Source organism: Symphalangus syndactylus, chromosome 3 (genome assembly GCF_028878055.3).
Source record: "Symphalangus syndactylus isolate Jambi chromosome 3, NHGRI_mSymSyn1-v2.1_pri, whole genome shotgun sequence".
Classification (NCBI taxonomy): Eukaryota; Metazoa; Chordata; class Mammalia; order Primates; family Hylobatidae; genus Symphalangus; species Symphalangus syndactylus.
The window spans coordinates 11,126,737-11,153,923 of NC_072425.2; the positions used below are offsets into that span (position 1 = coordinate 11,126,737).

Here is a 27,187-nt window from a genome sequence, read left to right on the forward strand (position 1 = left end):
CAGATCCCAACGTTGTGGAAGCCGGAACGCCCCGAGAGCAGGCGGAGAGCAGAGGGAACACCGCAGGGCGCGGGCCAGGGTGGGGGCACCCCCAGGCCTCCAGGAGGTCGCGAGGCCCGGGCGAGAGCGGACGAGCCGTCAGCACCAGGGACAGCTCCCCGGGCCGCTCCCGGCATCCCCCGACGACTGCGCGCGCGGGCCGGTGACGCGCGCTCCCCGCCAAGCTCGGGCGCGCGCCCTCCCCGCCAGCGCGCGCCCTGCGCTCGGGACCAGGCTGGAGCCGCGCGTGCAGCTCGCAGGGAGCCAGCCGGGGCGTCCGGAGTCGTGGCCGCAGCGCAGAGCTGGCAGGGGTGCCCGCCCGGGCACGCAGTCGCCTCCCCGGGGGCCTCCCGGGCCACTCAGCGCCCGCCTCGCCCGCCCAGCCCCACCAGGCGCCACCGCCGTGGCCTGGGCATGAGCGGCCGCCGCTAGCTGCGCCCTGCCCAGGACGGACGCCCGCCCGCCCCGTCACGTGCGCCCAAGTCCTCGCGGCCGGGGCAGCGCGGTTCCCATGCTTCAAGGTAAGGGCCGAGCGGGCCGCGGGTCACGGGGTGTGGGGCAGAAGACGCAGGCTGGAAAGCTCCAGCTAGGTGCCCACTCGTCCAGAGTGCCCACTGCAGCCTGCCCTGGCTGCCTCGCACCAGGTCCCCTGACCCAGCTGGCGTCACCCATCCCCTGGCTTCCACCCTCAAAGCGCATCCCTGAGGAGGAGACTGAGGCCCAGGTGGGCACGAGGGCCTAAGGAAGAGGCAGGGGACCCACTTTAGGAAGGGGGGCTTCATTTCCCTCGGAACAGTGGCCTGGGGGAGGGGGGCAGTGGGGAGGGAAAGTTTCCCAGAGGAGCCGACTGGAAACCTGGCCGCCTTCTCTCCCTGCCAGGAGCTAAGACTTTTTCATTTGCTGAGCTTTGCCTTGTGCCAGAGCCGGTGCTGCATTTTCATCCCACCCCATTCACCCAACACCCACGAGAAAGGGGCATTGGCCCCATTTCACAGATGCAGAAACTGAGTCTCTGAGAAGTTTGGTCTCTTGCCCAAGATCACAGAGTGGGGAAGTGGTGGAGCTGGCCTCAAACACGCCGGCCTCTGTCACCACCACCTCACAGCTTTGTTAGGAATCTCTGCTTCAGTGACAGGTGGGGGGCGCCTAATTGTCACTGGGTTTCCTCAACCAGAAAGGAAAAGACTCAACACACCAAAAACCGAAGAGATGTTCGACATGGGTCCTCGGGGCTCCACTGCCTCACCCCACTCGTGTCCTGTCCTCCCGCAGCCACGGACTGCCCGGGCACAAGTGGTCCTGCCAGTATGTGTCCTGTAGCAACCCCGATGGCTCTGAGACAAGAAACTCAAGGGTCAAGTTCATGGACCCTTCTGCAGGGTAAGGGGAGTATCCTTGAGGGCTGAGCCCCAGCATTCGTCCTGGCACCTTCCCCAGGAAGTAGGAGCCCAGGAGAACCAGCGGGCCACCCTGCCAGCCTTCTCCCCTGCATTTCCCTCAGCCCCTGCCAGCTCAGGCTCTTCAGGGCTTCTGGGGAGAGCAGTAACTGCCAACCCCAAAAAAGTTCAGGGTTGCTGGGAAAGCACCTTTGCCCATCTTCCCACCTTCTCCCTCTTATAGAATTGAGAGTGAAGTGGAGGTGACCAGGGCTCTACCCACCTGAGCAGGTGAGAACCAGCACTTCCTGGGCTGGGCAAGGGCTGGTTTTAACTCTTGGTGCACTGACTGCAAGCTTCCTAAACAGCTTAGGTGCTGACGGCTTATGAAAAAATCTCACCCTAAGGCTCGGGGGCCCAGGAAATGTGGGGTTTTGTTCATTCGGTCTTGCACTTTCTGGCAGTTTGTTGAGCATCTGCACGACCCTATGAAAAAGACCCACAGGGCAGTCTTTGTATCCTGGATCCAGCTGGGTTTTGGTTTCCCTATCAGCTGAGTTTCCAATGGGGCTGGCTTGTCTGGACTCACCCGGAAAGCTTGGCAATGGCTCGTGAAGGATTTGGGGGTCTGGGAAGGAGGCACAGGCTCTCCCGGCCTCAGCGCCCCAGTTGCATGGGGAGGGAGTGGGAGCTCCAGGGTGCACTGCTGGACTCTCAGGACTTGCCGACACCACTCAGAATCCTGGCACGCAGAGGTGTTGCAGCTTCTCCACCCTCGCCTCTCCAGCAGGTAGGGGAAGGAGCCCCACAGAGCTCCTCCTGCCCTTGAGGCTGGAGTCCCCAACACACGTCTGTCACGCCAGTACCGTCAGCAAACATGAACAAGGGCACCTGGGGAAAGGTGGGCACAGATGGAGAAGTCGGGACTCGAGTTCTGTCCACCTTTTTGGGTGACCTTGGGCAAGTCACTTTCCTCTCTAGACCTCAGTCTCCCATGTACAAGATTATGGGGTGGATCATTTCATGTCCCCCCTCTGAGCCATTGCAGCTGTGTTCCTCTAAGCCCCGGATGGAGTAGGGAAGCTGGGAGGAGTGCAGTTCCCCCCCTTTTTGCCATGGTGTTGAGGGAGCACAGAGCAGTTTTGAAGTCTTCGGACTGACCTGAGTCCAAGCCCCCAATCCCTGCCAACCCTACTCCCTACTCACATGACCACCCCCGTTTTGTATATTTAGGGGCTGGCTCTACATTCCTGACTTTTCTGGTGCTGGTTCTGGGTGAGGCTTCACAGCATGGGGACCCGCTCCTGCAGTGAGACCTCTGGCTCCTGCCACGTGGACCTGCCTCTGCAGCCTCATGGCAGTGGGCTCCAGCGAGGAATAATTACAGCACTCGGGAGGGGAGAGATTTGTTACATCTCAGTCAATTACCTCTGATTCTAAACTCCCGGGGCAGGAGGGGAGGCAGAGTAGCAGCCGAGCCCACGTTCTGTCCTCCACTCAGCTCTTTGCCCCACCGCCACTTCCCTCTCCAGAGTACCAAGTCCTGATCTATGTGTCAGTAAAATGGCAATTTGTGTGGCAGAGAGAGTGGATTCCAGGCCAGACCACAGGCGCATCATTCCGCATCCCCATCTGCAAAAATGAGGGTGTTCCTGCCTTCCCTGCCGGCACATGGGACACCGGGGCAACCGTGAGCCTGGCCGAAAGGCTTTTGGACGCCGAGAGCGTGTGGTCCTGGGGCCCACCCTACAGAGGCCAGGGTGGGGCTGGGGGGCTTCTCTGCCAGCTGCTGCCACACTTGGCACTGGTACTTCTTGCAGTGCCCCAGTCTTTTTGGAGTTGCTCCAGAGGGGATTTGATGAGTTCCGAGGGCTCGGTGTTTGCCAGCTCCCTCCCTCCATTGCTGAATCCTCCCGCAGGCCTTGGCCCAATCCCCGCTTGCTGGGGGTTGCTGGAGAGGGGAAGGAATCCTGTTGCCCCTGGGGTGAAGTGGGCTGGTGGAGGTAGAGTTGAAAGCCCGGCTTTGCTGCTTTCTGGCTGTGGAACCCTGGGCCTGAAGGTCTTGGGCTGGAAAATGGAGACTGTGCCTCCTCCTTCCCTCAGGCCTCATCAGTGACGGGAGGAGGCTGGAGAGGCAGGTGGGGCCCGATTCCGCCAGGCTTGTAAGCCTTGCTCAGTGGTTGGGCTTTCCGCCAAAGTCCACAGGAACCAGGCTCTGGGAGCCCGGAGGGACATGGTCAGCTCTGGCCTGTAGGGACCCTCTCTGGCTGCACCAAGGGGAATGACTTGGAGAGGGGGCCCTGCAGGCAGGAAGCTGGGGAGGAAGGGAAATGATGGGGACCTAGACCAGGGTGGTAAGAAGAGCACAGGTGACAAGCATGTTGGGGGCTGGATGTTTGTGTTGGGGTGATGGGAGACGGCCTAAGACTGCCCAAAGGTCACTCCTATACCGCTCCCTTAAGTCAGGCTCAGGCAGCGCCGGACGCTCAGGATGGGCCGCACGTAAGCAGTTAGGTTGCGGCCCCGGGGGCCCGGTGGGGGGACTATTGTTTTAGCAGCAGCTCAGTGTCAGAGCCGTCATCCCACTGGGCTGGATGTTACCGCCTGTGCTCTGGGCGCTCCCAGCCCTCGGGGAGCCGTGCCTGTGGGAGTGGGTCCCTGCCGGACCGAGCTAGTCACCTCTGCCCTCGTGCTCAGTTTTCCCAGGTGGCAGAGGTGGAAGAAGGCTGCACCAGCTAGGGGGCTCTGGTGGAGGCTGGGCAGGGACTGGGACAGAGACCCCAAAACAAACCAGGCTCCTAGGGCTGCCACCTCGTCCACCACATTCCCTGGCTACTGAGGGTGGCAGTGTGGCTGAGTGGACAAGAGCACAGCTTCTGTAGCTCAGCAGAGCTGTTTTTCCATCCAAGCTGTGTGTCCCTCGTGAGGTTACTCAGCCTCTCTGGGCCCCAGATTCTTCATTCATAAAATGGCAATCATTACATCCGCCTCAGATGTGCCAGCTTACTTCCCAGCCAGCGGACCGGGAGAAGAGCCCGCGCCCTGCCGAGCCCTAGCGAAAACCTCTTCCAGGCCAGCTCCACCCCACGCAGCCCCGACCTATGCTCACTTCCTGGCTCTGCCGTAAGGTGGCCTCAGGGCCCACAGGCCTCGGACTGCACCTGGCAAGCAGGCAAACCCCACACCGTGGGGCAGCCTTGGCTCCTGACCTCAGTGTTCACACACAGGCAGGGTCATCGCCACCTCCATCTCCGTTCCTCACTAGCAGGTCCACAGTTTCTGTGTGCAACAGGCTGGCCCTGTCTGGGAGCTGGGCCTGCTGGCAGGTCCCGGGTCCCTGGAGAACCGTCCTCTCTCTTTTGTAATCATCCTCATTTGCATTTGCTGTATTTGGCTGCACTACCTTATAGACAGCAATCTGAAATCGTGCTCCTCCAGATGGGCTTCGAGGACCAGCAGCAGCATCCCTAGGAACCCGTGAGAAATGCAGGTTCCCAGGCCCCCAGACCTGTTATAACCGGCCCCCGGGTGATTCCTGTGTTCCGTGGAGTTTGAGACTCACCGCCCACCATGGCAGAAAAGAGGTTCTATTTGCATAAAGCAAGGGTGACTGTCTCCTTCATGCTCCTTATATATTTCACTTCATATATTAAAGGGTGTTTGAATAAAAGAAATACATGCTTGCAGTAAGAGAAAAACCAAGCTGTTCAGCTTTTGTTGGTTGGTTGGTTGGCTGGTTTTTTACAAAGTAAAAGCCCCCGGTTTCCTGGGTGTGGCCTGCCCCCCGGTGCTCGGCTGTGTCAGTGACGTGTTTGTCAGCCACACCGGGCACCACCGAGAGACCAGTCTGTGTGTGTTGTTCCCTGTCGTTTTGATTTAACAGGTCTTGGCTGTGTCTGCATGTCGACACCCTAGTCTGCCATTGATTTACCTGGACCCATATCAGTAAACAGTCATGTAGGACATCCACAGGTTTTATTTTGTGTGCGTGTTCATTTTATATACTTGTTCACCCAAGTAATCACTCCAGGGAAGGATTTCATCATTGGACGAGGGATGTGCAGCGTGAATAGAAATAAACAGGCCAGGCGCAGTGGCCCATGCCTATAATCCCAGCACTTTGGGAGGCTAAGGCAGGCGGATTACTTGAGGTCAGGAGATTGAGACCAGCCTGGCCAACACAGTGAAACCCCATCTCCAATAAAAATACAAAAAAAAAAAAGCCGGGTGTGTTGCTGGACGCCTGTAATCCCAGCTACTCGGGAGGCTGAGGCATGAGAATTGCTTGAACCTGGAAGGCGGAGGTTACAGTGAGCCAAGATCACACCACTGCACTCCAGCCTGGGTGACAGAGTGAGAATCTGTCGCCCCAAAAAAAAGAAAAGAAAAGAAAAAGCAATGCAAAAGCAGCTGTCCATGGATTAGAAGATGGTTGCAAGGTAGCAGGTGCCCCAGATTCAAAGGAACGTACGCCCTGGGCTGGAGCAGGCAGGGAAGGCTTCCTGGAGGTGGGGCTTGAGCTAAGCCCTGAAGGATCAGTATGGAGCAGGAAGGAGCTGATGTGGCATAGACATGGGGGCTCCTGCCATCACCAGGAGGCAGGAGGACTAGTCTGTCGACTTTGGCTAATGAGCAATGGCCCCGCTAAAGAGGCCCCTGAATTTCCTCTACTCCCTTTGGGGGTGGGAGAGAACAGGCTGGGCCACTTCCCTGTCGTCTCATTGGCTTTTAGCTTTCCAAGCTGCATTGTGGCTGGGGTTACTTTTCCCACATGCTGTCGGCCAGCTCTCATCCCCTGGTCTCCACTGCGCTCACCAGCCATGCAGACCCTCTGTGGTTCCTGCCAACACATCCCCCTAGCGTTAGCTCTGATTATTTTGCCAAGAGTGCTCTGAGGCCCTGGAGGAAAAGGCTGGCTGCGGTGGGACGTGCTGGGGATGCGCTGGACCCACAGCAGTAGGGGAGGAGGTGTCTGGGAGCATCAGTGGTTTCTCTGTAGCATTTGTCAGGGGCCTTACCTTTGTGTTTGAAATGTCATGTTTACATCCTGTTTTCAAGTTCTCCAGTTGGCGTTGGCAATTGCAGTCTCACTTGATTCATTAGGGAACTTTCCTAAGGCAAAAATAAAGATGTTCATTTTCCCAATCCGAAGGCGAGCACCTGCCCACCCCAGGTGCCCTTTCTCCCTGGGCCAACCTCTTGCGCTGGCCCCCACTCCGCCCCGGAGCCCAGCAGACTCAGCTGAAAGGAGGGCCCAATTTAGGGCCAGAATCCCATCTCAGGTCTCCCTTCTAAACGGTTCAAAACTGGCCACTGCTTTAAGAGGGCTGATTCTGGGATATAATGATTCGATTCTGGTTCATAGGAAGGCAGAAAAAAGGGTCCAGTATTTTACTAGAAAAACATCAGCTTATCTGCAACATTGTCGACTGCGAGCTTCTGGTATTTACCTGTGTTTAGAGTTTGTTTGGTTAAACACTCATTATGCAGAAGCCTCCTGCCTCTGTGTGAACCCATTTACAAAATTAAAAATGTAGTCAACTTTAATTTTAACTTCATGGAACTTCCCACATGAGAGTTCCCTCTAATTACTGAACAGATCTCTATTTCAAAAAAAAAAATTGTTTTCCAACGCAGAGTCTTGAACAATCACTCATGTGGTCTTTTTTGTCACCCCTGGGCTGAGCTGTCCTGTTCACTGCTGGCCCGTCTCTTCCTGGGAGTGCTCATCATTCCCCAGGTGCCAGAAGGGGAGCGGGTAGCATTGGTGGAGGGAAGCAGGGGGAGGCAGGAGCAGGGAGGGCACATCCACAGAACCAGCCAGATGCTCTGAACAGTCGCAAGCGTGGGACCCCACAGCTCAACCCCACCCGGATTCGAACTCTTCCAGCTGGTAAGCGTAGGCACATTACTAAACCTCTCTGTGCCCTAGTTTCCTGGTCTATGAAAATGGTCCTGGCTCTTTCCCACTTGCAGGGTGATGAGGACTTATCCATCGTCACCCATGGGAGATCCCAGACCCAGGTAGAAGTGCAGCAGATGGAACTTGTTATATGGCAGGTCTTGGGCATGGCTGGAGGCAGGGCCTGCCAAGTGGCCCCTGCGGCAATGCTAAAGTTCCGTGTGTGTGTGCGCGCATGCGCGCGCGCGGTGGGGGGGCAGGGTTCAAACCCTGCTTAAAACCATTCCCAGCTGAGGATAGAACCCAGCCCCGATGCAGCCGGTGGAGCCCCACCCAGGACAGACCCTGCCAGCCCCCAGCTTCCCTGCTGGTCCTCCCTGCAGCACTCCTGTGTGCTGGCTACTGCCTGTTTCTGGAACCCTCAGAGTCCCTTCCTCCTGAGGCTCCTCCCACCTGCCCCCCTCTCTGCCTGAAGGACCTCCTGGCCAGTGCCAGGTCCCAGCTTTAGTCAGCCCTTCTGAGACGCGCCCTGACGCCATGGTGGTCAGATGGCTGGGTGTTTTGTGTGGCTGTGGCTCCCCCGGACCAAGACACCCCATGATTAGGGACAGAGATGGCGTCTGGTTTCCCATCAGGGTCTTCCCTCAAAACATTCAAAACCAGCAAAACATCCTCAGGGATGAAGGGACTTGCAGTGTTCCAGAAACAGGAAGCGAGCCAGCGTGTAGGAACAGTCCAGGGGGCAGCTGCGTCTGACCCATGTGGCACCCGTCATTCTCCAGTTATGGGGGTCTCAGTAATCGGAAGGGAACTCCAGAGGTGGTGGGTCTCACCTGGCCAGGCCCCTGGGGTTAATGCTGCTATTTGTATTGACAGCATGACCAGTTTCTAAAAAATCCTTTATCTGCAAGACAGACCCTTTCAACAGCACACCTCCACTCGTTTAAAAATGGCTGAGCCCAATTTATTTAAAAAGGAAAATTAATGTTAAAAAATTGCTCCAGGCAGGGTCTTTGCTGAAGCCTTGGTCAAAGATTGCTCAGGGCAGCAGAGTTACCTGCACAAGTTATAATAGAATCACTGAGTGGGCTCCAAAGACGCGCCCTGCCCAGAGAGCTCAGAGGCTCAGGAAGGGGGCCCAGTGGGTCTTTGGAACCCCTGTGCCTAGTATGGGGCAGTGGGTGGTCAGGGCTCCAGGAGGAGTGAATAGAGTGAGGGATGGAAGAAGGGTTGTCAGTTCACAGGCTCTGCTGCCCTCTGAGGCCCTGCTCCCAGACAGCTTGCGGGCGGGTAGGGCCCTCCCAGGGGTCCTCATGGCTCGTACTTGGAAGAGAACTTGGGGTGACGTCAGGGAAGAGCAAAACGTCTGGAGTTCAGCCAGGAACTCGAGGCAATGAAGCGCCCCCGCTACCCCCTACCAAGGGAGAGTTGAGTTAATGGGCTTGGATGAATTGTTATTTGGAGGGGAAAGGGGGTTAGGGAGCGTCTGTGATTGTTCACTGAGCATGCGATTACACTAGTTATCTTCCAAAGTCCCTTCCGAATCTAAGAGGAAAGGAGTCTCAGATTCTGAGCAGCCATTGGTTACATATTCTGATTTTCTAAGACTCTAAAATGTGGCATTAAGATTCTGGGAGCCCGCGACTCCAGGAGCTCAGACCAACCTCTCCTCAAGCCCCATGAGTCCTTGGGCTTCCACCCATCCTTTTACCCTCTGGTTTCACCCCTGCTCCCACCCCATCCCACTGCAGACCCCATCGAAAGCTCCAGGGAACAAGCTGGGCCCAGCTTTAAATGAACTGCAGGAATCTAGAGGCCCAGCTGCAGGGGCCATCTGGGGCTTCCCTCGTAAGTGCCAGGTGACCTGGGCTCCACTGAACTGAGAGTGGGTGGCACCACAGGGAAACAGGGGTACCGTGGCACACGCCCCTGCCCTGGCTGCCGTGTGGGCTAGCCAGTCTCTTTGGGATGGGCCAGGCTGCTGGACTGTACCTTTGCCCCTGCATGCTGCTCTTCATCCACTCTCAGCACTACACACACACACTCACACACACTCACACAGACCACATTCCCCCACACACATGCACACAGACTCACACTCATGCACACATACATTCACACACGCACACATACATTGACACACATACATTCACACACGCACACAGACACATGCACATAGACCACACACATGCAGACGCACACATGCACACAGACACACACACATGCACACACAAACTTACACTTGTACATCCACACAGACCACACACACATGCACACATATGCACACAGGCCACACACACCCTCACATTCGCATATGCACACACACACACATGCACACACATGTGCACATAGACCACACTCACACACATGCACACAGACCACACCCACACTTGCACATGCATACACATGCACACAGACACACTAGCACACACATGCACACACACTCGTACACAGACACATTCGTGCACATATACTCACATGCAAACAGATCACATGCACAAAAACACACTTGTACATGCATACAGACCACACACATGCACACACACATGTGCATGCTCACACATGCACACACTTTCACACATGAACACATGCTCAGATACATATGCACACTGACACACATGCACACATATACACAGACACAACTCACACACATGCACTCATACATACCTGCATGCAGATACATGCACACACACATTCATACATGCACACAGACACATACATGCATACACAGAAACACATGCACACACTCAACATATGCACACAGACACATACATATGCATGCACACATACACACACCCCTTGCACACTGACACACCTAGACATAGACACCCACAGACACAGATACACAGACACACATTCACAGACACACACAGATGCAAACACACAGACACAGGCTTCAGCTGCTGTCGGGCTTGCAGTGGGGTCCTGGGACCCAGGTTCCCTTTGTGGCACAATGCAGCAATGTGTGCTGGGAAGGGGAGCCCAGAGGAGGCCTGGGTGGGCAGCAAATCTTCCCTGAAGTCACGTCTGAGCTGAGAGCTGAGCAGGAGCCTGACCTGACCATGCAAGGAGTGGATGGCAGTTCCGGGTCGATGGAGCAGTGTGTGCAAAGGCCAGGAGGCAGAGGCGAACTCTGTGCAGGTGAGGCATTTAAAAGCCAGAATGGCTGGAGCCCAGAGGCAGGACAGGAGGAGGGTGGGAGACAAAGCTGAAAGTGTGGGGCTCAGGCCAGGTGGAAGGTGCCCCCAGGGCAGGGGTGCAAGGGCCACTCACAGGGAAGCGGGGAGGGCCCCTGGGGGAGGTGACGCTGCCTGCATCCAGCAGGGGCAGGCTGGCACCCTTCCCCTCCATCTGCCCTGGGCTCTCCCTGATGGGGGCAGGGATCTCAGGGCACCTTTGTTCTGAGCAGCCTGAGAGGGGCCACTGAAAGGAGCCCTGGAGGACAGGCACATGAGCCAGCAGCCCAGGTGTTCATTTGCCACCTGTTTGTTGGTGCCTCAGGTCCCTGTCCCCAGTGCCCCACCTGTGAAATAAGATGAGGACTCCTGTCTCTAACTCTCAGGCTGCTCTCTCCAGGGAGATATAGACCCAAAAACTCAGCCAAAACTACCAGCGTGCTGAGGAGCACGAGTGTGTTATTCTAATTCACCACTGACATCACAGTCCTGGGAGAGCAGTCCCTCTCTCCCTCCCTCCCTCCCTCCCTCCCTCTCTCCCTCCCTCCCTCTCTCCCTCCCTCCTTCCCTCTCTCCCACCAGCAGCGGGTGCCTGGCTCCTGGGCCGAAATTGTCTAAGTGCCCTAACGGTTAGGTTAAGAAGAGCCCCACCTCCTCACCCCAGCACACGCAGCGCACAGCTGTAGCCATGGAAACTGCCTGTAACCTTGTGAACAGCTAAAATAGACATTATATATTTTTTGGTTTGTTGTTTTTTTTTTTTTTAATGCACTTCTCTTTTGTTTCACACTCCTGTGTTGATGGGTAAGGACGCATATGGTTCAGGGTTGGTGTGCAGAACATGCCTCGCACCCCACCCTGTGCCTTGTTCCACCCCATGCTTGCTCAGAAGGGCCTGGGCCCAAGGGACTGGGGTCCCCAGGGGGAGAGCCCCTGAGGAGCTGCTGTCTCCTCAACCCTGCCTCTAACAAGACAAGCCCAACTCCACCCAGTCCCCCACGAACAAAATACCTCCCACCGCCTGGCTCCCAGGGAGGCCTCAAAGCTGGGTTTTGTGAGATTGAAGGCTGAGCAGGGAGCCCCAGACTGGCCACTTCGATGCTGTCACCATGGCTCAGGTTGGGACCCAAACCCAGTGAGAAAATCAGAATCCACAGTGGTAGGTCCAGACCTGTGTGTCTGAGAAGGAGCTGAGCTTTGAGCCCTGTCCCCTGGACAAGTCTAGAAGAGGAGACAGTGTAAATGCTGCTCTTCATCTCCCCTTCATTTTGGAAGGGTTTTTTTCTTTTTCTGGATTGCACATTCCAGGTTGATGGCCTTCTTTTTTTAGTACTCGAAAGACACCACTCCATTGTCTCCTGGCTCTCATTGTCTCCAGCAAGGAGTCTGCCGTCATTCCTACCTTCGGGCCCTTGTAGGTCATGCAGCCCTTTGCTCTGTGTTTAGATTTTTCTCTTCATTGCTGGTTTTAAGCAATTTGATTATAATGTTCCCTGGTGTTTTCTTCTTCCTGTTTCTTGTGTTTGTGGTTTGTTGAGCTTTTTGGATCTGTGGGCTTATAATATCATCCAATTTGGAAATTTTTCAGCCAATATTTATTTATTCTAATTGTTTTTTGCACCAGCCCCAACTTCTTTGGAGATTCCAGTTATACATATGTTAGACCCCTTGAACTTCTCCACACCTCACTGAGTTCCATTTGTTTTTTTCGTTTATTAATGTTTTTCTCTCTATTTCATTTTGGATCCTTTCTATTGCTCTCCGCAAGTTTACTAATCTTTTCTTCTGTAATATCTAGTCTGAGGTTAATTCCATCCACTGTATTTTTCATCTTAGGCATTGTCATGTTTTCATCTCTAGAAGTTTGGTTGGTTCTTTTTCCTATCTTCTATGTCTCTACTTAATATACTCAAGTTTTCCTCTGGTGTTTTGAACATATGAGCTACAGTTAATAACTATTTTAATACCCTTGTCTCCTAATTCTATCATCTGTGCCACTTCTGGGTTAGTTCCAATGAATTGATTTTCTGTTCATTGTGGTTTGTATTTTTCTGCTTCTTTCCATGCTAGGTAATTTTTTTACTGGATGCCAGACATTGTGAATTCCACTTCATTGTTATATAGCAATACATATTTGTGAGGTCTGTTTTGGGATGCAGCTCAGTTATTGGGAAACAGTTTGATCCTTTCAGGCCTTTTAAGCTTTGCTAGGCAAGTCTAGAGCAGCCGTTTGTCCAAACCCTCCTGAGCGCTCTACCCAGTGCTTCATGAATTAGAACCTTCCCTGATTGGTGGGAAGAGGAACTATTTCTGGACCTGTGAAAGCTTCAAATATTGTTCCCTGGAATCCTATCAACTAGTTCTTTCTCTGGCCTCAGGTAGTTTTGCACACATTTGAGTCACTGTTCAGCCAGCTACTCATGGGGGACCCTCTGCAGAGCCCTGTGGCCCCATGGTCCCCCACAGAGCAGCAGGCTCCTCCCCAGTTCCGTGTCCTGTGACCTCCAGCCACTTTGGCCTGCTTGGGCTATCATCTTTCTCCGCAACTCAGGGAAACCAGCAGGCTGCACCCGAGCTCCTGCACCATAGCCTGGGATTCCAGCTGGAGGGAGCTGGGGCCACCACAGGGCCCTCCTTGTCTCTCCCCCATGGCTTGAGGAGTGCTTTCCTTTGTCACCTGGTGTCACCTTCAAGCAGGAGGGCAAGCCTAGTCCCCATTACCCCATCTTAGCTGAAACTCTGGCTAATGCTGCTTTGCACAACAAGGGTGAGCCACCCCCGCCCCCGCCCACCAATTATGGGGTGAATTCTACTGTCATCTCCATTTTATCAAATTGAAACATGGAGGAACCAAGAAACTTAGCCAAGGTGATGCACAGCCCAGATTCAAGTGGCACCCACCGTGCTGCTCCCAGACAGGAGCATGGCAAACTTGGGGGCTCCCCGCTCACAGCCGCCCAGGCCAGAAGCCTCTGGTTTCCCAGGACTCCTCCCTGTTCCCCATCAAACCACCAACAAGCCCTGTTAGTGCTCCCTCCCACTCATCCCCCCATCCCCTTCTTTCCAGCCCACCACCTCCTCCTTCTTGATGACCACCACAGCCTCTGAACGGCTTCCTCCCACTCTGCCTCCACACTCACCCCACCATGCCTGCCTCGCACCCACAGCCACAGAGCCACTACCAAAAGCAGAACCAGTCCAGTTACTCTCCTGGCCAGCATGCTTCTGACCCTTCCCCCGGACGCATTCACTCCTCATTTGGCTGAGAGTCACCAGCTGCCCACCATGGGCCCAGGACGCCATTCCAGGTACCAGAATAAAGAGACTGAGCCCCTGTCCTCAGCAACTCAAATTCCAGAGGGAAGAAACAGACAGTAAATGAACGTATAATATGCCAAGTATGGGGTAAAGGTACAAACCAAGCAGGTTAAGGGGGTGGAGAGCAACCATGGAGCAGGGGATATTTTTGGTATGTGGCCTGGAAGCTGTAAAGTGGGGGAAGCCACCGTGGGAAGGGTGGATATGGGAATGGGTGGATATGGGGAAGGAAGGGGAACCTGAGGACTGACCCTGGGCCCCTTCACACTTAGAGGTCAGGAGAGGAGGAGAAACCAGCCAAGGAGGGAGGGGGAGATCAGGGAGAGCACGATGTCCCAGAAGCCAAGGGCTGCAGCCCCTTGTCCTCAAAGTGTGGTCCGAGGGTGCCGCACCAGCAGCACCAGATGCTTTTTAGAAATGCACATTCCTGGCCGGGCGCAGTGGCTTACACCTATAATCCCAGCACTTTGGGAGGCCGAGGCAGGAGGATCACTTGAGGTCAAGAGTTGGAGGACAGCCTGGCCAACATGGCAAAACCCCGTCTCTACTAAAACTACAAAAATTAGGCAGGTGTGCTGGCACGCACCTGTAGTCCCAGCTACTTGGGAGGCTGAGGCAGGAGAATCACTTGAACCTGGGAGGCAGAGGTTGCAATGAGCTGAGATCATGCCATTGCACTCCAGCCTGGGTAACAGAGGGAGACTCCATCTCAAAAACATAACAAATAAAAACAAATGCACAGTCCTGCAGCCCTGCTCCCCAGGCAACTCAATGCACGTTAAAATGTGAGGAAGACTGACCCAGAAAGTGTTTTGGAGAGGAAGGAGCACCAAGCTGTGACAGGGAAGGCAGGGACAGGGCTCCAGGAAGTCTGGCTCAGGCACCAACGCCCTGCTGTCTGCTGGGTCTCTGCTGACCTCGCCCCTCTTGTCTTGTCCCCCTCCTGCTCTTATACTCCAAGCAAGATGAGCTTCTCCAGGTCCTGCCTTGCCCTGCCTGCCTCTGGGCCTTTGCACGTGCCATTTCCTGCCCGGGGTGCTCTTTCCCATCTTCTCGCTACTCATCCTCAGGTTTCAGCATCTGGGCCCCTCACTCAGGGTCACCTCTCCTGGCTGCCGCCCCTGTTAACACTCCCCATTCTTCCTCTCTGCACTCCCGAAATCACCAGTGCACATTCATGTCCCCCCACAAGACTGAAAACTCCACAAAAGCAGGGACCCAAAGCTGGGCCCAGGATGCAGTAAGAGCTCAAGGAATATTTGCTACTGAATTATTGATAAACTATAAATGCCAGACATGTGGTGCAGACAGTGGGTGCTACTACAGCCCAGAAGAGGGAGCCATCTTCAGGGGTGGGAATCAGGAAAGGCTTGCTCCAGGAGCATGGAGACAGATGGCCAGGAATCTCAGTACGCAGAGCTGGAAGGGAGTTCGAGGTCCTGGGAATGGCACTAGCAAAGGCCCAGAAGCAAGAAAATGCAAAGTTGGTGGCTGGGAGGCCACAGGAACAACCTCTTACCCAGACAAGTCTAAAGGGCATTGGGGCAGTGCAGATGAGGCCAGAAATATAAATCAGGAGCAACCTTGGAGGATCCAGGACATCAGACATTTGGGGCCTAGATCAGGAGCTGTGTTCCAGAGAGATTCCTTGGAAGGACTGATGGGGACACCTTACGGGAAACAAATGTGCTGTAAAGGAAACCTTGGCACTATTCCGAGAGCACAGCTCTGGACGTGGCCACTGGGATAGGAAACCAAACCGCAGCGTGGTCTACACAAGCTGATCTTGTCTTGTTAAAACATAATTGAAGTCCTACCAGTTGGCACAGTCACAGAAATGTCCCCACAGCTCCAGAACCTGCTCCACACGGGCCACCTCTGTCATCTCCTCTGAGAGCCTGCCCCATAGATCTGGGGGTGGCAGAGGGGGAGTGGATGTGGCTGAGACGGGCCTGCTCTGGAGCTCCCAGCCCAGACTTTGGAAGGGAAATTCCAAGGAGAGGCCAGCGAGGCGCCATCAAAGCCACTGGCCCCACCAGCCTCTGGGCAGTGTCTGAGGTTTGGGGCTGGGGTGCGAATCTAGCCTGCCGACAGCCCATCTCCCTGGGCCAGGATGAGGCAGGGACCCTGGTCCCAGCACTGGGCTGTGCTTGGTACACAGCTGGCTCTCAGCAGATGCCATGGAAAGGAGGGAGGAAAGCTGGAGATTGTCATAATTCTACTGTTTCAGAGGCAAGACTGAGGCCATGGTCACCCTGATGCTAATGGGGAGAGTCTGGATTCCTGCCTAAGCCTTTCTGACTCCCAGGCAGATATGGACACAGCATCAGAGGCATCCAGGCCTGGGAGGGAGAGGTGATAGCAACAGGCATAAGCACAGGCTGCCTGGAGCAGGGGCGTGGAGGTGAGGGCCTGGGAGCAGGTGTATGACCTCAGCTGGCAGAGGGGGCAGTGGAGGTGGCCTGGGCTGGGGGTGGCAGAGGGGATGGATGGCAGTGGACAGATGCTGGACTCTGGAGCTGCTCAGGAAACTAAATGGGCAGGATTTTCTGGAGATGAGATACAGGAGGAAACAGCCGACTCCAGGCGTCACTTTGCTTGGTTGGCTGAGCAAGAAGAGATGCTGAGATGGGGGAGTCTGCCTCCTGCTGGCTGCATTTCCTTGGCAAATCAGTTCCCTGCTGTTTGCTCATCTGCAGAATGGGCACAGCGATACAGGGGGGATCCTTCATCAGGTCCCAGCATGACCCAGGTCCCCGTAAAGACTGATGAGAGGGAGGCTCTGCTTCCTGCTGACCCGCGCCACACAGGTGCACACTGCACTCACACGCGTTCCATGTTCCTAACTCAGAGGGCCTCGGCCTGGGCTGCACGTTGGCACCACCAGCAAAGATATGCAAGTATTGGTTCCTGGGCCCACTCCTAGAGCTTGTCCTGTCAGTGGCCTGGGATGCTGCCGGGTCTGGGGCAGATGTAACTGCCCCAGGTGATTCGAGTGTGCAGCCCGGGGTCAGCCTGTTGCTCTCCAGCAGCATCGGTCAGAATCCTCTCGGGGGCTTGCTGGGCCTCACCCCCAGAGTTTCTGACCCCACCGGCCTGGGTGGGACTTGGAACTCTGCATTTTAACAAGCTCCTAGTTGATGCTGATGGTGCTTTAAGTAAAGAAGTCACTGGCCTGGGGGAGGCACAGACTGGTAGTTATCTGCAAGGCTGCAGGAGCAGGGTGGTGGCTGAAAGGCAAGGAGAGTGGCTGTGAGTTGGCAGAGGGCAGGCCCTTGGCCGGAGAGGGAAATGTTCACTGGCTCAGCCTCCCCACCCCTTCGCCCTTCTTGTGTGAGCCCCTCAGCACAGCCAGCGTGGGCATCTTCCTGGAAGAGGGAAGGCACTCGTCTATGGCTCCAGGCTGCCAGTCCACCTGACCAGTGGGAGGGACATTAGTGGCTGCTGGACACACCCTCGGCCTCCCTCTCAGGCTGCCTAGGGGCAAGCTCAATTCTGAGCTCAGGTTGATTTTCCCGAAACTTCCCCGATGGCAGAGGGGGATGCATCTCTGCTCCCTGGAGTTGCAGTCGTGATTCCTGTAGACAAGAAGTCCCACAGGGGCACGGCACCGCCTCAGCCCTCCCAGGGTGCTTGGTTCCCAGGGGCTCCACCTCAGACAGTGACTCAGCCCACAGGCATTTATGGAGCACCCACTGTTTACCAGGCCTGTGCATCAAGGTGAGGCTGAGGGCCCACCCTCATGGAGCTGGACACGAGGTCGCAGCGTCCTGGGGAGGCTGGCCAAGGGAGCAGCTCCAGAAAAACAAGGAAAACGAAAACGAGCAGGGTGGGCCAGGCTGGGAGCAGTGGGGAGGTCACGCAGGCTTCCTGGAGAAGGCGAGGCCCGGCACCATCTTAAAGGGCCAGAAGGAGCCAGTCACCTGGAAACGAGAGGACAGTGGGGGTGCCAGGGGTCTCCCAGGCCAAGGGACAACCCCTGAGGCCAGCAGGTGCATCCCCAGAGCGGTCCCCGTCCTGAGGCGGAGGCCACACGGACAGGCCTAGGGTGAGGGTCAGGTTGGTCCCAAGGAGTGAGGACTCACTCAGAGGAGCTCCTGCTGGGCCGGACCTGCTTTGGGGGCCATCCTTTGGGACAGTGGTTCTCCCAGTGTTCTCCCCCAGTGTGCTCCCCCTGCCTGCTGCATCAGCATCCCCTGGGCACTTGGGAGAAAGGCATGTTCTCCGCCCACCTGAGTCCAAAGCTGCAGGGTAGTGCCTGCAGCCAGGTTTCAGTGCATTCGGGGGATGCTGGTGCAAACCCAATGTGAGGGACGGGTGCTATGGGGGCACCAGGGAGGACTGGAGCAGGGAGGGCTCACACTGGCTGTGCAGAAGGCCGGGCAGGGTCCCCTGCAGGGAGACAAGCCAGGAGGAGGGGCAGGATGAGCTTGTGTGTGCACAGCCCCAACAGGAAAATGTGGGTGTCATCTCAGCCACAGCTACCACCCCCACAGGACACCCAGGTGGGCAGTGCCCTGAGGCTGGGCCTGGGTATCTCCCCCATCCGGAACAGCACCTTGTTCCTGGCCTAGGTAAATACAAAGCCTGCTGTGGTGGACCCAGGATGGAGAGGGCTGGGAGGCAGGGGCCCAGTGCCAGGGCATAGCAGGTGCCTGCCACTGCGGAAGAGGCTGCCCTGGCCCCAGGAGGCCAGTTGCTTAGCAGAGGGTGGTCATGGCAGTGCAAGGTAGACCCAGAAGGGAGGCAGCTGCTCATGAGTGGGGTGGGCCGGGCTTGGGCCTTGGAAGACAGACCAGGATGCCCCGGTAGCTGGGCCCTGCCCTGTCCAGAGCCTGCCTGCCTGCTGAGGGACCCAAGGAGAGAGACTTTCTGCCAACGCAGAGGGCAGGGCTGGGAGCTTCAGAGCTGGTACCTCTCTCAGGATCCCCGGAAGCTTCCTTCACAAAAGGCAATGGTGGTATCCAGGGTTCTTTCTCAACCTGGCCCCATGAGTCCCATGTCCTGACCGAGAATGCTGTTCTGTCGGCCCCTTGACACCCAGCGGCCCCACAGGCAGAGGAGACCTTGGTAACGGCTGGAATTCCTGGCTGGGGGCAGAGTTTCCCGGCCACACTGCTGGCTGGGGTCTGGGCTGCCTTCCATGTGTCTGCTCGCTCTCAGGGCTCTCCTGGGACTCCAGGTGAGTCTCCACTGAGCAGAGAGTCCGTCTGCTCCTGTCCATAAGGCTGAGTCAGCAAGGGCTTTACTGAGCATCTGGGAGTTTTATCGAACGTTATCTCAAGGCGCTGGGCCATTTTGGTGGGTAAAGGCCTGGAATTGCATCAAGCCTGTGTTTCCTCCCTCTTTGTGCCTCCGTTTCCTCGTCTTTGCATGAGGATGCTCAAAGTGCCTGTGCTGGCCGTGCCTATGGGGTTCACTGAAGCACCAGGGAGCCCCCAGCCCAGCACGGGGCTAAGTTATTTGTTTAATAAATGAGACCTCTGGTCGTTCCATCAAGTCCTGGCCTGGCCCTCCTTCCCGTCCGCCTTCCAGGCCCTGAACTGTCAGGACCAGGAGCTGGGCTCAGTTCGAGGAAGAGAATGAAAAGAAAAAAGAAAAGGAAAGAGAAAAGAAAAAAGGAAGGAAGAAGAGAGGGAAGGAAGGAAGGAAGGAGAAGGAAGGAAGGAAAGAGAGAGGGAAGGAAGGAAGGAAGGAGAGAAAGAAGGAAGGAAGGAGAGAGGGAAGGAAGGAATGAGAGAGAGAAGGAAGAAAGGAAAGGGAAGGAAGGAAGGAGAGAGAAGGAAGGAAGGAGAGAGAAGGAAGGAAGGAAAGAGAGAGGGAAGGAAGGAGAGAGAAGGAAGGAAGGAAGGAGAGAGAAGGAAGGAAGGAAAGAGAGGGAAGGAAGGAAGGAAGGAAGGAGAGAAAGAAAGAAGGAAGGAAGGAGAGAGAGAAGGAGAGAAGGAAAGAGAGAGGGAAGGAAGGAAGGAAGGAGAGAGAAGAAAGGAAGGAAGGAAGGAAAGAGAGAAGGAAGAAAGGAAATAGAGAAGGAAGAAAGGAAAGAGAGAGTGAAGGAGAGAGGGAAGGAAGGAAGGAGAGAGGGAAGGAAGGAAGGAGAGAAAGAAGGAAGGAGAGAGGAAAGGAAGGAAGGAAAGGAAGGAAGGAAGGAAGGAAGGGAGGGAGGGAGGGAGGGAGGGAGGGAAGGGAAGGAAGGAAACTTAAGTCCAGCAGCAGAGAGGGTTTTACGAACCCAACTTCTGCACATTGTTATTTTTAAGGGAGAGAAAAAGCCAGCCCCGTTGGCAGCTGAGCTGGGACTTGCCCGGGGTTTTCAGGCCCTACCCTCCCACCCCCCATTTCCTGACCCACGGCCAGGAGATTTGGAAACCGCAGCCCAGAAAGTTCTTAGTGCATCTCATCTGCCTTCTCCTGGCAGCCTGGAGCACTGGCCTGGCCTACAGCTCTGTGCTGCTGTTCCCGCCCCCTGGGAAACACTGAGGATCAGCTAGGTGAGGGTGGGGGTCACGAGGGCAAGACCCCAGCCCACTCAGGGCCTGCAGTGCAAGTGTGCCCAGCGGCCCCCACTGCATTGAAATCAGCACCAATGCCGCCCTACTGTGTGTGTGCACTGTGCCGCCCCCTGGTGGCCAGAGGACTGCAGTGGGAAACCAGGTTCTTGCCTTCATGGGGCTTAGGTCTGATGCAGGGAAGGCGGTGATTTTACCCCATCCCTACAGACAAGCTGAGGGTGGGGGATGGAAGGAAAAGGAGATACATCAGATTTGATGTGGCACACCATGTTCACCCCTGGAGCCCTCAACCCGCACCATGTGACCTTGTGCTTTTCTCTCCCCACACTAGGCTCCTTGGCTCTCTTGTTTCCTTGTCTGTAAAATGGGCATAATAATAATCCTTGCCTTGGCTGTCCCGGCAATTGAACGAAACATTGGTGAAGGGTGCCATGCCCTCCTGGCACAGAGATAGTGGTGCTTGGCACAGGATCCTGTGCTTATTATTTTTAAGAGGTATAGGGAGCCATGCAGGGTGTTTGAGTGAGGCAGCGACCTGTTCAGACTTACGGTTCAGGAACCCCAGTGGAGCAACACAGGATGGCATGGGCAGGAGCCCCAGCTCACGGGATTTCCCAGGGGATATTTCCCGGGGGTATTGCTGAGCATTCTACTTGTTGAAAAGCATGTTTCTTTGCTGTATTGAAATCATCACTGTCAACAGTTGTAGGGCCTGACACAGAGACGGGCCTGAACCACGAGCTTCTTCAGGGATGTGCATAAATGTTTCAGACCATGAGGTGGTCACAGCAGGAGAGCAGGGGTTTCTGGGAGAGGCTGCTGAGCTCTGCATCCAGAAACCCAGTCCTTTGCCCTCCTCCCATCCCCTCTACCAACAACTTGGTGCCCACAACCATTCAGGGTGACTAGCCTGTGTCTCACTCTGCAGCAGATGTGCTCAGTGACCCTGGGCAAGGCCCCCTCTCTGGGGAGCACAGCCACCCAACTGCACAATGAGTGGGTCAGCAGCATGCTAGATCTCTCAGCATGCTAGATCCCTCAATATGCTAGATCCCTCAGCATGCTAGATCCTTCAACCTGCTAGATCCCTCAACATGCTAGATCCTTCAACATGCTAGATCCAACATGCTAGATCCCTCAACATGCTAGATCCTTCAACAGGCTAGATCCCTCAACACACTAGATCCTTCAACATGCTAGATCCATCAACATGCTAGATCCCTCAGCATGCTCGATCCTTCAACCTGCTAGATCCCTCAACATGCTAGATCATTCAACATGCTAGATCTGTCAACATGCTAGATACCTCAACATGCTAGATCCTTCAGCATCCTAGACCCCTCAACATGCTAGATCTCTCAACATGCTAGATACCTCAACATGCTAGATCCTTCAGCATGCTAGATCCCTCAACATGTTAGATCTCTCAACATGCTAGATCCTTCAACATGCTAGATCCCTTAACATGCTAGATCCTTCAGCATGCTAGATCCCTCAACATGCTAGATCTCTCAACATGCTAGATCCCTCAACATGCTAGATCCATCAACATGCTAGATCTCTCAACATGCCAGATCCCTCAACAAGCTAGATCCCTCAGCATGCTAGATCCCTCAGCATGCTAGATCCTTCAACCTGCTAGATCCCTCAACATGCTAGATTCCTCAACATGCTAAATCCTTCAGCATGCTAGATCCTTCAACATGCTAGATCCCTCAACACGTTAGATCCTTCAGCATCCTAGATCCCTCAACACACTAGATCTCTCAACATGCTAGATCCTTCAGCATGCTAGATCCCTCAACACACTAGATCTGTCAACATGCTAGATCCCTCAACATGCTAGATCCCTCAAATGCTAGATTGCTCAGCATGCTAGATCCCTCAACATGTTAGATTTCTCAGCATGCTAGATCCTTCAACATGCTAGATCCTTTAACATGCTAGATCTCTCAACATGTTAGATCCCTTAACATGCTAGATCCTTCAGCATGCCAGATCCCTCAACACACTAGATCTCTCAACATGCTAGATCCCTTAAGATGCTAGATCCCTAAACACGCTAGATCTCTCCACATGCTAGACCCTCAGCATGCTAGATCCTTCAACAGCCTAGATCCTTCAATATGCTAGATCCCTCAGCATGCTAGATCCTTCAACCTGCTAGATCCCTCAACATGCTAGATTCCTCAACATGCTAAATCCTTCAGCATGCTAGATCCCTCAAATGCTAGATCTCTCAGCATGCTAGATCCCTCAACGTGCTAGATCTTTCAGCATGCTAGATCCCTCAACATGTTAGATCTCTCAACATGCTAGATCCTTCAACATGGTAGATCCCTTAACATACTAGATCTCTCAACATGTTAGACCCCTTAACATGCTAGATCCCTCAGCATGCTAGATTCCTCAACACACTAGATCTCTCAACATGCTAGATCCCTTAACATGTTAGATCCCTCAACACACTAGCTCTCAACATGCTAGATCCCTTAACATGTTAGATCCCTCAACACGCTAGATCACTCAACATGCTAGATGCCTCAACATGCTAGATCCCTCAGGATGCTAATCCCTCAACATGCTAGATCCTTCTGTACCATTGAGCCCACCCCCACCCCAGAGTCAGGATCCCACCTCCTTGGGCCATGCAGCCCAGGTGTGCCCTCCTCTGGGCAAGCAGGACCTGGAGCCAAAGGTGGCAACTCCAGGCCTGACAGCAGCGGCCACAACTCAAGCTTTATTTTTGCAAGTTCTTCCCCAAATCTTTCTGTTCAAGGTCCTTAAGTAGCGTGGTAGCCTGCCTGACAGAAGGGCCCCACAGGCCAGGCCTCCCACCAGCATGATCGATCTGAGCCCCCCATGGCACTGCCTGCTGCTCTGCCCCAGACAGGGCCAGTGGTGCCCCCATCTCCCACGATCCCCAACTCGGTCTCAGCAGAAAGGGGCTGGGACTGGTCAGTGGTTTTTGACCAGGGTCTGCGATTCTCTGGTGCCAAAGCAGGGAGTGCCACCAGCTTCCCCATTTTCCAGCCTCACAGCTCAGGGTGTGGGGACTTCTTACCTTTGCCTCTGTGGCTGCTCCTGGCCTCCTGGGCAGATGGCAGCAGTGAGGTCCTGGCGAGCACTGGGCTCCCACCCTCCCCTCCCCTCCCAGGCTCACCCCCCGTTCCCCCATCATCTTTTTCTCTTTTCTCTCTCCCTTCCCTATCTGCTCCAGGGGCTCCCAGGGAGATCCCAGGAAAGAGCTTCGGGGACCCCAGCCTGAGAAAGTGGGGTCAGTTAGACTGGGCAGAAGGTGAGGTTTGAGGCAGGCCTGACTTTTGGGGTGATGGTCTGAGTGCCCCACCTCCCTCAGACCACCCAAAGCTCCAGCCTGAGAGTCCCAGCCACACCCGTGGGGGACGCAAGCCACTCATCTCCAGGAGGCCCAGGGAGCAACCAGGCAGCCCTCAGCCGGGGCCCCCTCTCCTCCCACAACCTGCCTGGTGGGGGCTATCTCAGCTCTGCCTGACCCAGCCTCTAACTGCACTGAAGGCTAGACCCTGCCCACTGGGTCACAGGAAGCAGTGACCCCTGAGGACCAGGAAGTCCCCAGGAGGCTTTGGCACAGCCCCATGACGGAGGCCAGGAGGCCTGACCCTGACACTCCCTGTCCTGCCCTACGGTTCCTGAGGTTGGCAGACAGTGACTTCCTGGTGGGGACCAGGCCAGCGGGGGACAATCACCTAGTCCTTTCAGCTTCTTGCTTCCTGGTTATGGCTCCAGGGCCTCCCAGCCATCCACAGCCTTGGCGTTGGCTCCAGCTCCTCTCCTCCTGGTCCACAGCACCCCTCGACTCACCTTCCTAGCTCCACACCGTGCCCATGGTGGACCAGGCAGGGCTCCAGCCCTGGGTCGCCCTGGTCGCGGGTCAGCTGAAGCTGGTCTTGAGAGTGGCTTCTGACTCCAAACAGGGATGGGCTTTGAGCTTCAACAAGACTCCTTGAGGAGCAAGGATAGGCATCTGTCCAGTTGGCTTTTCCATTGCTCAGTGGATCATCTCTTCTGGCCTCAGTTTACTCCCTAGAAAATATGGGTCAGGTCATCTCCTTGCAGAGATGTGTCAGACCCGCTGCTTCCCCGATGGCCTGGGGAGTGGGTGGGCTCTTGGACAGTGGCTCTCGGACAGTGGCCGAACCACTCTTGCCTCAGTTCATGCCACCACCTGGGAAAGCCGCCTACGCTGAGGTTGGGGGGTCCCAGGGTGAAACGAGATGAATGCACAGAGTCTCGCAAAGCCTGGCTGAGGCCACGCTGGTTCTTACAACCCCTGACATGGTTGGATGACAGTCCTGAGAAAGGCAGGGACCCACTGCTCCTCATCACACCCCACCCCTGCCTCACGCCTATCCAACTGCCCAGCAGCTCCGGCTGGCCCATCGTGGAAACGGCTTCCATTCTTCAAGAGTACAGAGATCCCCAGGCACCACCATTTGCACTTTTGTGCCAAACACACACTGCGTGCCCTGCTCCTGCTGGGCAGTGAACCGCAGACCCTAAGAGCCCCTCCATGGTACTGACCCCAGAGGGCTCTCCAGCTGGGGTCTGGGGGGAGCTTCCGGAAATCTGTGAAACCCCAGAAATGGCCAGCAAAATGCCATGGTCCCTGTGCTCTTTCTGGGCGCCCCTCAAGGAGTCCAGGCAACCACGGGGGCAAACCCTGGGTACGGGCGAGTTTTCCGAACACCAGCTCCCCACTCTGTGCCAAGCCCAGCGGCACCAGTACCCCTGCTGTGGGCATTTTCTGCCTCCTAGACAGACTGCAAGCCCCTCAGAACCCACGGTGGGCAGGGGCCTAATTCACTGCCCCCTTCCCCCCGCAGCTGAGCTGGGGATAGAGCTGGGAAGGCAGACATTCCAGGTGCTGTTGGGAACTGCCCTCCAGGCCCCCCAGACTCCCTCCTGCCAGCCCACCCCCAGCCGGGCTCTGGATAACGTCTCGGAGACCAACCGCGGCAGCGCAGGGCAGCTGAGCACTTCCTCGTCTGTTTATTACTGAATGCCGGCATCTGGGAGCCCGCGGAGCATGAAATTAGGAACAAATGTGGAGGAGGTCTAGACAGGAACTCTGCGGGCTGCTCTCCTCCGATCGAGGACGCCGGGGCCCTTGGGCTTCCAGGTAGTGGGAGTGCCTTTGTAACCAGACAGATGTGTTTGTGGAGGAAAAGGCGCTCTGAGTCTCCATAAGCCCTCGACGAGACGCCGGCATGGGGAGGAGTCTGACCATGAGGCAACGAGCCTGGGTTCCAGGTCCAGCTCTGCCCTGAGCCCCCAGGGTCGGCCCTCTCTGCCCTGGCCTTGGTTTCCCCATCTGGAAGTGGAGGGCACCCGCCTCACCTGGTTAGAGGGGCCGCTTGTGAAGCCATCAGATTGCAGGGCCCGCGCAGCTGCACTGCCGTCGGGACGTCTGTGTGATCACCAGGCTCCCCGTTCTGGGGCCCGGTTGGCTTGGAAGGCGGGGGGCTGGATGAGCCAGAGGGCATGGCCAGTGCCGAGGATGTAGGCCTTGGCTTCTCTCTGGCTCCTACCACGAGCGCTGGGCATCTCAGGTGAACGAGGCAGACAGAAGCCTTCATTAAGCGTCACCTGGGCCCTGCACCATGCAAGGCAATGGCGGGGGCGGGGGCTGGGGCTGGGGCACAAAATAAATAGGCTCTGGAGGGTCCATTCCCATGGGCTTTGCGGCAAGTGAGGGGGATGTGACAAGAGGGACAGAAAACTAGCAGAGTCTGAAATTCAGCACAGGACGTGGTGAGCAGGGGGTCTCCTGCCAGGGAAAGGCGGGTGTGGGGAGGGGGCTCCCGGGGGAGGCAGGTGGAGGCCGGTGTCTGGCTCTGCTGCCAGGTGTTTCCTGCCCCACCCCCAGCTCCACGCCATTCATTCCTCGGTGCCAGTGCCGCAGGAGACAGCTGAAGCTTGTAAATGCAGCTGGCTCTCCCTGCCGGCTGCAGAGACGAGACGGCCCCCTTGCCACAGACTCTGTGGACTGGGGTGGGGGACGCACAGGGGAGCCCCATCTCACAACCTGTCCCTGTAAAAACCCGGGGCGGGAACAGGGAAGCAAAGCCATTTATAAAGCTTTAAAACCATTTATGGTCCCAGGGGGCAGATAAACAATTCAGCGCTATTCTCGCCAAATTGCCTTGGCTGGCAGTGCGGAGGCTTCAGGGGAGGTGGAAGAGGGGTGGGGCTCGAGTCACAAGCAGGCGGCAGAGTAGCCTCCGCCAGGCTGTCCCTGGGCCTGACCCGCATGGCTCTGCCTCCGAGGCTTGGCCTGTGCTGTTTCCAGCACCAACAGGCCCTCTCCTTCTTCTCCCAGCCCATCCTTCACAGGCCGACTCAGAAGCTTCCTCCTCCAGGAAGTTTCCCTTGGTTCCTCCCCCATCCGTTACCACCCTGAGCAGCCAAGTCCTCCCCTGTTCTCTCAGGCACTCAGCTTTCTCAGAGCACAAGCATCCTTGGGAGCCAAAGTGTCTGTAGCCCTTCCCCTTCTCTGCCCATCCTTGGAGGGTGTCATCTGGCTTTATCGCCTTATCACTTGATGCTTGTTTACATTTTCATCATCTTGACTTTGTTGGGTGTCTAAATCATCTAGATTCCTGGCAGGGCCGATTAAAAATCCAAGTCCCCCAGAGTTGGGAGGAATCAGTGTCTAAACCTTGCCACACCCATTTTACAGATAAGAAAACTGAACCCAGGGAGAGGCCTCTGACCCAAGGTCACCAGCAAGAGTAGAGCAGGACAGAGGCCCCTCAGGTTCGTGTCACCTGGACCATAGCTGAGTAGAGTCCTGGGGTCCCCAGGGAGGAGACTGAAGATGAACAC

General features: G+C 55.8%; 1 protein-coding gene across 1 annotated transcript in view; it reads left to right on the forward strand.

The window, feature by feature from the left end:
• Nucleotides 1-246: 246 nt before the first annotated feature.
• The window catches only part of FAM163B (family with sequence similarity 163 member B), a 34,049-nt gene continuing 7,108 nt past the window's right edge, over nt 247-27,187 (forward strand). The window contains exon 1 of the mRNA XM_055270463.2: nt 247-560. The gene's annotated coding sequence lies outside the window, so the exon portion shown is untranslated. The remainder of the gene's footprint in view (nt 561-27,187) is intronic.